We start from the raw sequence: 13,214 nt of genomic DNA, 5'->3' as shown, positions 1-13,214 counted from the left end.
CCTAGGTTTTCTGGCTGAGACCCTGAAAATTACACTTACAAAGACAGAGTAACAAGAGTAAAAGAAACATACTTAATTAACATGTAACATGTGCATTGTACATACAAACGGGAGAGCTCAGTAATGAGTAACTCAAAGGGGTGCTTTTGGTTTGTATAGCATCTTAAGAAAGAACAGTAAAGGGACGCCTGGGTGGCTCAGTCACTTAAGCGGCCGACTTCTGCTCAGGTCATGATCTCATGGTTCTTGGGTTCGAGCCCCATGTTGGGCTCTGTGCTGGCAGTTCAGAGCCTGGAGCCAGATTCTCCCTCTCTCTGTGTCCCTCCCCCACTTGCTCATGCTTTCTCTCTCTCTCTCTCTCTCTCTCTCTCAAAAATAAATAAACATTAAAAAAAATTTTTTTAACTAAAAAAAAATAAAAGCATGGGAAACAGAAACACCGTGAATGCAATTAGAGAATGGCAAGTGGTCTTATACTGTTGATTCACTGTATGTGAGGGGATGGCATGGTGGGAGAGAAGACTGGAAATAAATTAAGGGCCTTGAATGCCAGGTTTGACGAACTTTGTTACATAGTTTGAGGAAAGTCAATAAAGATTTTAGAGCAAAGTGGTAGCATCCCCTAATCTATTTTATAGCTCTGTAGTGATGGGTGATGGGTTAGAGGGAGGATGTCATTGAGGTATTTAAAAATAAGGATAAACAGAGGTAGGATTTCATTGTGTTCAGAAAATACTTGTGAATGCAACCTGCCAAAAACCATTTTAGATACCAGAGATACAGCACTGAACAACACAAGTCCTTATTATCTGAAGTTTTCATTTTAGTGAGCAAGATAGATAATTAGGGAGTAATAATTTCAAGTAGTGGTAAATGTCATAAGAAAATAAAATAGAAATAAGCTAAAATTATTGGTGGGGCTAGTGGGAGAGAGGCAATAATATTAGGGCATATAGTTTTGGAAGCCCTCTCTGAGGTTATATTTAAGTGTGTTCATGTGTGTATTTAACCACACAAATATTTATTTCTATAGTAAGGAAAAAACCTCATTTTCATCTTCTCCAAGGCACCATGAGGTCTGACTACACGGGCGCACACACACAGCTTCCTTGCTATGCGCCGTTGCTTATCCAGCATTCACCCCAAGGAAACAAGCAGGTGAAGAGGGGTGGGGTGCAGAGTCATATTGAATAGAGTGACATAAAGAGCCAGGCACATGAAGATCTAAGAGAAGGGCATTTCAGGCAGAGCACACAGCAATTACAAAGTTTTTTTTTTTTAATAAAAATTTTTTTTAACATTTATTTGTTATTGAGAGACAGAGACAGAATGTGAGCAGGGGAGGGGCAGAGAGAGAAGGAGACACAGAATCCAAAACAGGCTCCAGGCTCCGAGCTGTCAACACAGAGTCCCACAAGGGGCTCGAACTCAGAAACTGCAAGATCATGACCTGAGCCGAAGTCGGTTGCCCAACCGACTGAGCCACTCAGGCACCCCCAAAGGTTGTTTTTGTTTTTGTTTTTTTTTGTTTTTTTTGAGAGAGAGAGCAAGTGGGAGAGGGCAGAGAAAGAGGGAGAGAGAAAGAATCCCAAATAGGCTCTGAGCTGTCAGCGTGGGGCCCGAACTCAGAAACTGTGAGATCATGACCTGAGCTGAAACCAAGAGTTGGACACTTAACCAACTGAGCCACCCAGGCGCCCCACAAAGGCTTTTATGTCATCAACTTTGCTACAGTAATAAAACCCACCAAATCTTACCTTCTTAGGTCACTAAACACTGCATTCTCACCCATAAGACATACAGGCTACAAATAAGTACTGGCTTTGCTCCAGTTTGCAACTCCACTCTGTGTCTTTTTAATCTAGGATTGAGGCTAAAGGAGTAGCCCCTGTCTGAGACATGGTCTTTTCATAGTAAAGGACAGAAGAAATTAAGGCTGAGCCAAAACCATGCAAAAGTACTTATAGCTTCTTGAACATAGTATATGTCACATCCACTTGCACTCCATTGACCAGAGCAAATCACATGGCCAATCTCAAAGTCATTCCTTCCGAAAAGGAGAGGTGAATATATAGGGTAATAATATATGATAGGAGCAAACTGGGTGTGTTTAAGATATGGAAAGATTGAAAGGCTCAATGGGAATAGGGAATCTTGGTTTGTTTTGCTTACTGGTATATCCCAAGCCAAAGAGTGCCTTGTACACAATAGGTATTCAATAAATATTTGTTGCGTGAATGAACGAAAGCCAATGTGGTTAGAATGTAAAGAAGACATGAGCTTGCAGTTACCAGCAATGGGGGAGATTGGGTAGAAATGTAGATGAAGTGGATGAGGTACAGGTGTCTGGCTTCACTTACCCTTGAGCCTGGGTACACTTCTTTCCTTCTCATGGTGACATGAGCTTTCTTTTTATTTATTTTTATTTTTATTAATGTTTGTTTATTCTTGAGAGAGATAGAAAGATAGAGTGCCAGTGGAGTAGGGGCCAAGAGAGATCAGGACACAGAATCTGAAGCAGGCTCCAGGCTGTCAGCATAGAGCCTGACACTGGGCTTGAACTCATGAACCGTGAGATCTCAGCCCGAGCTGAAGTCAGACACTTAACTAAATGAGCCACCCAGGAGCCCCCCTAATAAATTCCCCTTTTTGCCAAAACTGTTTCAGATGGAGTTTCTGTGCAACAAGAGAGCTGATTAACAGAGCTTGGGAGCTTCAAAGGCATCTATGCACTGGTCTGTTTCTCACTCTTAAAGCTAGGAAAGAGTATAGCAAAGTTTCTTTTTAGTCAGGTTAGGGAACATTCAAATTTCTAGCAAATTCAAACTGGTAAAATGTCAATAAAGTATGCTGTTTATTATACAGTAAATTATGCAGTTATACGCATTTTCTTTTTAAAATAGATCCATATTTTTTATTTTTATTTTTATTTTTTATTTTATTTTATTTTTTTTTAATTTTTTTTTTCAACGTTCATTTATTTTTGGGACAGAGAGACAGAGCATGAACGGGGGAGGGGCAGAGAGAGAGGGAGACACAGAATCGGAAACAGGCTCCAGGCTCTGAGCCATCAGCCCAGAGCCCGACGCGGGGCTCGAACTCACGGACTGCGAGATCGTGACCTGGCTGAAGTCGGACGCTTAACCGACTGCGCCACCCAGGTGCCCCTAAAATAGATCCATATTTTTTAAAAGACTCTTAGGAAGTAAGTGTTAAGGAATGAAGGGAAACGATACTACGTGTCATCATGGTGGTTGTTGGAACATCAAATTTTATACCTTACATTTTCCATAAAAGTAATCAAAAGTTGTGTGGTTAGGTAGTTTAGCTGGAACTAGATGACTATAATATTGATGACATTTCATTTTTTCTTGTGGTAATGAATACTTTACAATGTTACAATAGGGCATTCACCTTCCACATCAGACTTTAAAGGAAACAGAGCAGGAATCCTATAATTAAATGCACGGTGGAAACACACTGGATATAACAAATGCTCAAACAATGAATGACTAAAATGTATAGATACTTATGTATCCATAAGTAACCTGAAATAATGTCTGCTAATTAAAAGTGAAAGTTTTATGATGACTAAGAAAAACTTCAAAAAAAATTTTTTTTTCTTTACGTTTTATTTTATTTTTGAGAGACAGAGTGTGAGTGGGAGACGGGCAGAGAGAGAGGGAGACACAGAATGTGAAGCAGGCTTCAGGCTTCAAGCCGTCAGCACAGGGCCCTGGCTGGGCTCAAACTCACGAACCGTGAGATCATGACCTGAGTCGAAGTCGGACGCTTAACCAACTGAGCTACCCAGGCGCCCCAATGACTAAGAAAATTAGTAAAATGTTTAAGGTACTCTGTTAAAAGACAAGGCAAATGTTTAAAAAATCACATGTGATTGCAACTATACCTAATTCATAGATCTGAAAGATAATAGATGTTTTGGCTGCCCAGCAGCTGGGCAGCACATCAAAGGGGTGCCCACTACAAGCTTGTTTACTTCCTTCTCCAGCCTGGTCTTGACACACAGGGTCTGTCTGCTTCTCATGTCTGATTATTGTCTTCACCTCTCTAACCACTAGCTTTGCTTTTTTCTGTTTTTGACCTTTTCTTGCACTCTTTATCTTTGTTACACTTGACTCAGTCCATGCTTCATAGATGTTAACAGCCTCAGCTTCCCCAGCTTCAACCCACCTTTCGGGGAAACTTTTTCTACACCTATTCTATCCCACCTATATGCAGCATGTCTTACAGACAGTCTTAACAATATATGCAGTTGAAACTTTAGTATTCTAGAGTCTTAGGATAATGGGTAATATTTTTTTTTTCTTTCCGAGGTTTCCTTGTTCCAACACCATTGCAATAAACATTTTAAAGACAATAGCAATAGGCCTTTTTCTCATTTCTGCCAAGAGTGGCATCTAGTGGTGATTCTTTAGAACTGCACTTTTCAGCCACAAGTTGATTTAAAAAAAAAAAAAGAAAATCAAAGAAGCAGTACTATTACTACTATTACTACAACTATTACTACTATTCACTAGCAGTTTTGTGTTTATAACGTAACAGTATAATATATGTATGCCAGGAATTAATCTACCTGGGAGCAGAAACCACCTCATGGAGTTAGCTGGCTCAGAAATTATACAAGCCTTGCAGATTTCCCAACATACATGTGAGGCAATTCCCCATAGGCATCCAGTTTTCTTCACATTTTAAAAAATTTATTTATTGTTTAATTTACATCTAAGTTAGTTAGCATATAGTGCAACAATGATTTCAGGAGTAGATTCCTTAATGCCCCTTACTCATTTATACCATCCCCCCTCCCATAACCTCTCCAGCAACCCTGTTTGTTCTCTATATTTAAGAGTCTTATGTTTTGGCCCTCTCCTGTTTTATATTATTTTTGCTTCCCTTCCCTTATGTTCATATGTTTTGTACCTTAAATTCCTCATCTAAGTGCAGTCATGATATTTGTCTTTTTCTGAGTAATTTCGCTTAATATAATATCCTCCAGTTCCATCCACAGAGTTGCAAATGGATTGCCTTTTTGATTGCCGAGTAATACTCCATTTTATATATATATCACATCTTCTTTATCCATTCATTCATCGATGGACACTTGGGTTCTTTCCATACATTGGCTATTGTCAATAGCGCTGCTATAAACATTGGGGTGCACGTGCCCCTTCAAAACAGCATACCTGTATCCCCTGGATAAATTACTAGTAGTGCAACTGCTGGATTGTAGGGTGGTTCTGTTTTTTATTTGAGGAACCTCTATACTGTTTTCAAGAGTGGCTGCACCAGTTTGATTCCCAGCAGTAGTGTAAAAGGGTTCTTCTTTATCTGCATCCTGGCAACATCCATTGTTTCCTGAGTTGTTAATGTTAGCCATTCTGATATGTGTGAGTTGGTATCTCATTGTGGTTTTGATTTGTATTTCCCTGAGGATGAGTGATGTTGAGCATTTTTCATGTGTCGGTTAGCCGTCTAGATGTCTTCCTTGGAGAAGTGTCTATTCATGTCTTTTGTCCATTTGTTCACTGGGTTATTTGTTTTTTGGGTGTTGAGTTTGATAAGTTCCTCACAGATTTTAGATACTAACCCTTTATCTGATATGTCATTTGCAAATATCTTCTCCCATTCCATCGGTTGCCTTTTAGTTTTGCCGATTGTTTCTTTACTTGTGCAGAAGCTTTTTATCTTGATGAGGTCCCAATAGTTTCATTTTTGCTTTTGTTTCCCTTGGCTCTGGAGATCTGTTGAGTAAGAAGTTGTTGCAGCTGAGGTCAAAGAGGTTTTTGCCTGCTTTCTCCTTGAAGATTTTGATGGCTTCCTGTCTTACATTTAGGTCTTCCATACATTCTGAGTTGAATTTTGTGTATGGTGTAAGAAAGTGATCCAGGTTCTTTTTTTTTTTTTTTTTTTTTTTTTTTTTTGCATGTCACTGTCCACTTTTCCCAGCACCATTTGCTAAAGAGACTGTCTTTATTCCATTAGATATTCTTTCCTGCTTTGTCAAAGATTAGTTGGCCATACACTTGGGGGTCCATTTCTGGGTTCTCTATTCTGTTGCATTGATCTGAGTGTCTGTTCTTGTGCCAGTACCGTACTGTCTTGATTACAGCTTTGTAGTATGTCTTGAAGTCCGGGATTGTGATGCCTCCAGCTTCAGTTTTCTCTTTCAAGATTACTTTGGCTGTTCGGCTATTTTATGGTCCCATACAAATTTTAGGATTGTCTGTTCTACCTCTGTGAAGAATGCTGTTGTTATTTTGATAGGGATTGCATTGAATATATGGATTGCTTTGGGTAGTATTGACATTTTAACAATGTTTGTTCTTCCGATTCAGAAGCATGGAATATTTTTCCATTTTTTTGTGTCTTCTGTTTTTTCATAAGCTTCTGTAGTTTTCAGTGTATAGATTTTTCCCTCTTTGGTTAGGTTTATTCCTAGGTATTTTATTGTTTTTTGTGTGTGTGCAGTTGTAAATGGGATCAATTCCTTGATTTCTCTTTCTGTTGCTTCATTGTTGGTGTATAGAAATGCAACTGATTTCTGTGCATTTATTTTATATCCTGTGACTTTTCTGAACTCATGAATCAGTTCTAGCAGTTTTTTGGTGGAATCTTTTGGGTTTTCCATGTAGAGTATCATGTCATCTGCAAAAAGTGAAAGTTTGACTTCCTCCTTGCCAATTTGGATGCCTTTTATTCCTTTGTGTTGTCTGATTGCTAAGACTAAAACTTCCAATACTATGTTGAGTTAACAGTGGCAAGAGTGGACATCCCTGTTGTGTTCGTGACCTTACGGAGAAAGCTCTGTTTCCCCCATTGAGGATGATATTGGCAGTGGGTCTTTCATATATGGCTTTTATGATCTTGAGGTATGATCCTTCTGTCTCTATTTTCTTGAGGGTTTTTATCAAAAAAGGATGCTGTATTTTGTCAAATGCTTTCTCTGCATCTATTGAGAGGATCATGTGGTTCTTGTCCTTTCTTTTATTGATGTGATGTATCACATTGATTATTTTGCTGATATTGAACCTGCCCTGCATCCCAGGTATAAATCCCACTTGGTCGTGGTGAATAATTTTTTTAATGTATTGTTGGATCCGGTTGGCTAGTATCTTGTTGAGGATTTTTGCATCCATGTTCATCAAAGAAATTGGTCTGTAGTTTTATTGGGGTCTTTGTCTGGTTTTGGAATCAAGGTGATGCTGGCTTCATAGAAAGAGTTTGGAAGTTTTCCTTCCATTTCTATATTTTGGAACGGTTTCAAGAGAATAGGTGTTAACTCTTCTTTAAATGTTTGGTAGAATTCCCCCTGGAAAGCTCTCTGGCCCTGGACTCTTGTTTTTTTTGGGAGATTTTTGGTTACTACTTCAGTTTCTTTACTGGTTATGGGTCTGTTCAAATTTTCTATTTCTTCCTGTTTCCGTTTTGGTAGTTTATACGTTTCTAGGAATTTGTCCACTTCTTCCAAATTGCCCATTTTATTGGCATATAATTGCTCATAAGATTCTCTTGTTACTGTTTGTATTTCTGCAGTGTTTGGTTGTGATCTCTACTCTTTCATTCTTGATTTTATTTATGGGTCCTTTTTCTTTTTGCTCAAACTGACTAGGGGCTTATCAATTTTGTTAATTCTTTTCTTTTTTTAAAATTTATTTATTTTTGAGAGAGAGACAGAAACAGTGTGAGTGGGGGAGGGGCAGAGAGAGAGGGAGACACAGAATCTGAAGCAGGCTCCAGGCTCTGAGCTGTCAGCACAGAGCCCGATGCGGGGCTCGAACCCATGAACCGTGAGATCATGACTTGAGCTGAAGTTGAACGCTCAACCAACTGAGCCACCCAGGTGCCCCCCCCCCCACAGTTTTATTAATTCTTTCAAGGAACCAGCTTCTGGTTTCATTGATCTGTTCTACTGTTTTTTTGGTTTTGATAGCATTGGTTTCTGCTCTAATCTTTATTATTTCCTGCTTTCAGCTGGTTTTCGGTTTTATTTGCTGTTCTTTTTCCAGGTCTTTGAGCTGTGAGGTTAGGTTGTGTAACTGAGACCTTTCTTCCTTCTATAGGAAGGTCTGAATTGCTATATACTTCCCTCTTATGACCACCTTTGCTGCGTCCTAGAGGTTTTAGGCTATGGTATTACTATTTCCATGGCTTCCATGTACTTTTTAATTTCCTCTTTAATGTCTTGGTTAGCCTATTCATTCTTTCAAAAAAAAATTTTTTTAATGTTTATTTATTATTGAAAGACAGACACAGAGTGTAAGCAGGGGAGGGGTAGGCAGAGGGGGAGACACAGAATCTGAAGTAGGCTCCAGGCTCTGAGCTGTCAGCACAGAGCTTGACACAGGGCTTGAGCCCACAAACTGCGAGATCATGACCTGAGCTGAAGTCGGTCGTCCAACCAACTGAGCCACCCAGGCACCCTACCTATACTCCCAAGTATTTATCTTTCCAAATTTTTCTTATGGTTGATTTTGAGTTTCATAACGTTGTGGTCTGAAAATATGCATGGTATGATCTCAGTCTTTTTGTACTTGAGGGCTGATTTGTGTTCCAGTTTGTGATCTATTCTGTGATCTATTCTGGAGTTCCATGTGCACTCAAGAAGAATGCATATACTTCGGCTTTTGGATGAAATGTTCTGAATATATCTGTTAAGTCCATCTGGCCCAGTGTGTCATTCAAAGCCCTTGTTTCCTTGTTGATTTTCTGTTTAGATGATCTCCTTTGCTGTAAGTGGAGTGTTGAAGTCCCCTACTATTATGATGTTATTGTCAATGAGTTTCTTTGACACAGTGTTTGTGATTAATTGGTTTATATATTTGGGTGCTTGCACGTTGGGGGCATAAATGTTTACATTTGTTGAGGCTTCTTGATTATGATATAATGCAATTCTTCACCTCTTGTTACAATCTTTATCTTAAAATCTAGATTGTCTGATATAAGTATGGTTACCACGGCTTTCTTTTGGCGACTATTAGCATGATAGATGGTTCTCCATCCCCTTATTTTCAATCTGAAGGTGTCGTTAGGCTTAATATGGGTCTCTTGTAAACAGCATATAGATGGATCTTGTTTTCTTATCCGTTCTGTTACATTCTGTCTCTTGATTGGAGCGTTTAGACCATTGACGTTTAGAGTAAGTACTGAAAGATATGATTTATTGCCTTTCTGTCACCTATAGAGTTGGAGTTTCTGGTAATGTTCTCTGGTGCTTTCTAGTCTTTGTTGCTTTTGGTCTTTTTTTTTTTTTTCCCCCTCATCTTTTCTCTCCTCAGAGAGAAGTTAAAATTTCTTGCAGGGCTGGTTCACTAGTCACAAACTCCTTTAATTTTTGTTTGTCTTGGAAACTTTTTATCTCTCCTTCTATTTTGAATGACAGCCTTGCTGGATAGAGAATTCTTGGCTGCATATTCGTCCCATTCAGCATATTGACTATATCCTACCACTCCTTTCTGGCCTGCCAAGTTTCTTTGGATAGGTCTGCTGTGAACCTGATATGTCTTCCCTTGTAGGTTAGGGACTTCTTTTTTTCCCTTGCTGCTTTCATGATTCTTTCCTTGCCTGAGTATTTTGTGAATTTGACTATGATATGGTCGGTTTTTGTTGAATCTAATGGGAGTCCTCTGTACTTACAGGATTTTGATGACTGTCTTTCCCCTGGTTAGGAAAGTTTTCTGCTATGATGTGCTCACATAAATTTTCTACCCCTTTTTCTCTCTCTTCATCTTCTGGGAACCCTGTGATTCTTAGGTTATTTCTTTTTAATGAGTCACTGAGTTCTCCAATTTTTATTTCATACTCTTTTGCCTTAGTCTCCTTCTTTTTATTTGCTTCATTATTCTCCATAAGTTTGTCCTCTGTATCGCTGATTTGCTACTCTGCCTCATCCATCCTTGCTGCCATGGCATCCACTCGAGATTGCAGCTCAGTTGTAGCATTTCTTATTTCATCCTGACTAGTTTTTACTTCTTTTATCTCTGCAGAAAGGGATTCTAATCTATTTCCACCTCAGCTAGTATTCTTAGTATCATGATTCTAAATTCTGGTTCAGACATCTTGTTTGTATCTGTATTGATTAAGTCCCTGGCTCTCATTTCTTCCTGTTCTTTCTTTTGGGGTGAATTCCGTTGTTTCATCATTTTGGAGAAGAAAAGGAATTAATAAAATAAAAAAATAATAATAAAATTAAAAACAACTCAAAGACATCAAATAAAGTATGCTAGATCCTAGGTGTGTTTTGGTGTGGTTGTTGAAAGAAGCTTGATAGATTAGAGAAAAAAGGGAAAGATAAGGAGAAAAAAAGGAAAACTTCTGGAAATTTGAAAAAATGAATACAATAAAATAGAATAAAATGAAATGATAAAAGTAAAACAATTTTAAAAATTTACAAAAAAGTAAAAAATGTAGAAAAAAATTTAAAGAAAAATTTTTTAATATAAATGGAAACTACAAGTAGATTTTTTCTCTTTTCTGTATTCAAGAGTAAGAAAAGAAAAAGGAAAAAAATTGAGTAAAAGGACGAGCGAACAGAATGCAGTATGATTGAAATTATATCTGTTTTCCCAGAGAAGTCAAGCTATGAAGTACTTTGTAGTCTGCAAACTAAGCAGGCAGAGAGACTTGTGTTTGTCAAGAGCACTGTTGGCCCAGTTGGGCAGGGCTTAGTGTAACAGGTCCATTCTCCACTTGATGGCCCTGCTTAGCTTACTGGGAGTGCTGTGGCGCATGTAGACATGTATGCTTATCCGCAGGAAGGGTGAAAATGGCATCACCCAGCTACCCAATCTCTTGTATTGGAACTCTGTGCTCTCCACAACCGGCACCCTCCTTTGTCTCTGGCTTCCGTCCACTCCCCGCTTCTAAACTGCCCATGATAAAGCCCTCAGGCTGCCAGGCAGCACCTCCCTCCTGAGTTTTATCTCAAACGGGGCTGTGTTTCCCAACCCCTCACTTCTATGGGACTGCAGCTTTGACTCACTCAGACCTTCTGGGGGAGGGTCTTACTGAGCAATGGCCAAGTGCCAGCCGTCCCTCAAAACGTTCAGGAGACTGCGCTGCTGCCAATGCCCAGAGCCTGTGTCTGGGTGCCGGCCTGCCCTGGAAGAAGTTCACGTGATTCTGTAGCAGCAGTGTTTCAGGGTTTATGGAAAATCACAACACACATCTGGCATCAGGCTTCCCCCATAACATCTTTGTTCCAGCACCAGCGAATGTGGTTGTTTTCCAGAGTCCACTGGGACCTTTTCCTGTGGGGTGGCTGCACAGTCTCTACCAAATGTCCTATTAGCAGGGGAACCACCTCTCCCCATGTGGCCTGAGGACCTCTCCAATCTTGCTCTCTGCTCCTGGGGATTCTCCCTTTCCACTAGAGCACCTCCAGATACTGAGTTGCAAAGTTTCAGACTCCGCTCCCCCTGTTTATAGAGTCTTAATGGAATTTAAACACTCTTCTTTCTCCTTTCTCCCTTTTGTGTTCAGTCTCTGCGGCTGTTTCCACTTTTCCACTTTCTCTCCAGCTGCTTTTTTTTTGGGGGGGGGTGCTTTTCTTGTACTCTTCCCCCATCTCCATCCTCTCTCTGCAAGGAAAAACAGCTCCCTGCCCTCCACAGCTTCTCTCTCCCCCAGTTCTCCTCTCCATGCTGCGTACCTGCCAAGTTCTGTGGTTCAGATTGTGCAGATTGTTGTGTTAATCCTCAAATCAGTTTTCTAGGTGTGCAGGATGGTTTAGTGTTGATCTGCCTGTATTTCAGGGTTGAGAGACGCAATAAGAAATCAGTTTTATTTTCATTTCCTAAGACTGGATCTCCTCTGAACAGCAATTCTTATATAGTGAGAATTCGCATCTTCTGCTGAATCCTGATGTTTTTGGACACTATAGGGTGTCTTGTAAATGTTCACCACTGTTTTAATTTCCTCGGGCTGCCTTAACCGTACTACAAACTGAGTGGCGTAAGCAACAAAACTGTATCAGCTCACAGTTTTGTAGGCTAAATTCCAAGAGCAAAGTGTACCAGGGTTGGTTTCTTTTGTATGATGTCAGAAAGAGTCTGTTTATGCTTTTCCCTAGTTTCTGGTGGTTTGCTGTCAATCTTTGGCATTCCATGACTCTCTTCTTTCATCTTCATGTGACATTCTCCCTGTATACCAGACTGTCTCTAAATTTACCCTTTTTATAAGGCCACTGTCATATTGGATTAGCGCCCCCCCCTCCCCCCACCAGCCTGTGACCTTAATTTAACCAATTATGGCTGCAGTGAACTTATTTCCAAATAAGATCACATTCTGAGGTACTGGGTGGTAGGGCCTCAACATGAATTTGGAGGGGACACAGTCCAACCCACAGCAATCCTTGTACTTTCAGACTTTAATTTCTGCTATGTTGGTATCAGGCTTAGCCATGAAATTGCTTTGGCCAATATAATGTGAGGAGAAGTGGTGTGTGCACTTTAAGCAGAAACTAAAAATTTGTTTCTCTCTGCTATGAATCTGACAGTATTCCAAATAGAGACTATTTTACCAGCTTATGTCTCAGAGTGACCGTGACATGGAGCAGAGTAGCAGCTGACATTGAGTGGATATGTTGTATGAAAAAGAAATAAACCTTCATGATTTTAAGCCACCAAGACTTTGAAGTCATTTGTTAATGAAGCATACATTAACTTAAGCTGACTGACACAGTAAATACCTAACTTAAGCTAACTGATACTATAAATTCACTTCTAATGTGGAGATTTTCTTCATTCATCAGATGTTTGTTGAAAAATTACTATGTGATAGGCATAGTTTTATGTGTTGGACACTGTGATAGTTAATTTTATATCAACTTGATGATGTCAAGGAACCCAGGTGTTTGTTCAAACATCAGTCTGGATGTCTCTGAAGGTGTTTATCAAGTGAGATTAACATTGAAATCAGTGGACTTTAAGTAAATTGTCCTCTATATAATGTGAATGGGCCTGATCCAATCAGTTGAAGGCCTTAGGAGAAAAAAAGACTAACACTCCCCTAGGAAAAGGGAATTCTGCCGCCAGACTGCTTTCAGACTCTGAGCTGTAATATCAACTCTTCTTGGGTCTCCAGCCTCCTGGACTGCTCTGCAGATTTCAAACTTGCTGGCCCCCACAAGTCACATGAGCCAATTCTTTAAATAAATCACTGTATATATGCACATCCTATTGGTTCTGTTTCTTTGC

The 13,214-nt window shown here is 39.7% G+C and overlaps 1 protein-coding gene across 4 annotated transcripts in view; it reads left to right on the top strand.

Annotated features, from left to right (window-relative positions):
• KYAT3 (kynurenine aminotransferase 3) overlaps nt 1–13,214 on the top strand; it is a 71,329-nt gene that overhangs the window by 18,082 nt on the left and 40,033 nt on the right. The gene's annotated exons all lie outside the window — the stretch shown is intronic.

This window comes from Felis catus, chromosome C1, assembly GCF_018350175.1.
Source record: "Felis catus isolate Fca126 chromosome C1, F.catus_Fca126_mat1.0, whole genome shotgun sequence".
In the NCBI taxonomy this organism is placed as follows: domain Eukaryota; kingdom Metazoa; phylum Chordata; class Mammalia; order Carnivora; family Felidae; genus Felis; species Felis catus.
The sequence above is the reverse complement of the archived record's forward strand: the minus strand, read 5'-3'. Positions and strand labels throughout refer to the sequence as shown.